This window comes from Halyomorpha halys, unplaced genomic scaffold (assembly GCF_000696795.3).
Source record: "Halyomorpha halys isolate HHAL.00 unplaced genomic scaffold, Hhal_1.1 Scaffold28.1, whole genome shotgun sequence".
NCBI lineage: Eukaryota > Metazoa > Arthropoda > Insecta > Hemiptera > Pentatomidae > Halyomorpha > Halyomorpha halys.
Window position 1 is genome coordinate 948,692 of NW_027110130.1, and position 1,228 is coordinate 949,919.

Below are 1,228 nucleotides of genomic sequence, written 5' to 3' on the forward strand. Positions count from 1 at the left end.
TATATATATTTAACGAAATGAAGCTGTTATCCTTAGTAAAAGTTCTTTAATCTGAAGGCACATAGTTGCCGTTTTCTCATCATTAACTATGCGAAAAATTCTTTTTAATGCTTCCAAATTTACCCGCTCAGTCTTGAAAATACTCGTTTTATCCAACAAATACCTGCCACTATTATCCACATTTGGATATTGAGTGATGTTATAACTGCAAGTTTAGGATGGTTACTGTCACGATTGTACTATCGCTTTAGCTCTGGCATGATCGTTATGGTACAAGTTATATCAGTGAAGTGATTTTCACATGTACACACCTTGACAGTGTACTAACATTGAATTAACAACCATGTAAAATATTTTATAGTTATAGCATCTCCTGTCTTGACAGTAGTTTTTAACCTGGGTTTAGTACATAAAGGGAGCGCGGTAGCACCGTGTTAAGGCACGATGCTACTAACTCTAATGACCCGAATTGCAATCCGGCTTAGAAGAAAATTGTTTTCTGTGACTCTGTAGCCGTGAGTCAACCCTGTGGGTCCTGGAGGCCTCCTGGGGTCCACCAAGCGTCATAAATTGGGTTAAAATCTGGAAGTCGAGCGTGGTTCTGACCAAATCACTCTTGGTATAGTAACTGTACTTCCTTACAAAGTACTAAACCCCTTCATGGGTCGTTGTCGTACAGGTTTTAGTATTTTTTTAATTTAGTATATAGTACTGTAATAGTTATAGTACAAGTAATGTCAGCGAACTAACAGTCGCTTTAACTGCTCTGTTCAATAGTCATGTATACACCTTGACAGTGAACTGTCGTAACACACCAATAGAGCCCGGAAACAATTATTCTCATATGTTGTTTTGTTTTAATTATTAATAAACTGAATTGTGAACTTAAAAAAATTATCAAAAGTTATGGCATTGGATGGTAAATCAAAGAAATAAGAAACGTTGAATTATAAGCACTGCAATTGTTAACGATATTTAGGCAATTAAACCATTCCCTGTATCCTTCGGGGAAAAAACAAAACGAATCTATTCCAGGCCCTAAATATAAATTTGATCCTGGCCCCAAAAGGTCAATAGGTCAGGAAAACAAATAATTTATTAGTAATAGAAAAATGCGTTAGGATTAAATAAATCAAATTGTTGAAGATCTAATGCGACACAGCTCTAGCACACTTACATATAACGAAAACCATTTTACCTGAATCTCCGATTCCTGCCAGTTACCTAA

General features: G+C 35.9%; 1 protein-coding gene across 4 annotated transcripts in view; it reads right to left on the bottom strand.

The window, feature by feature from the left end:
* Positions 1-1,228, bottom strand: part of Vmat (Vesicular monoamine transporter) — a 298,099-nt gene that overhangs the window by 125,891 nt on the left and 170,980 nt on the right. The window lies entirely within an intron of this gene.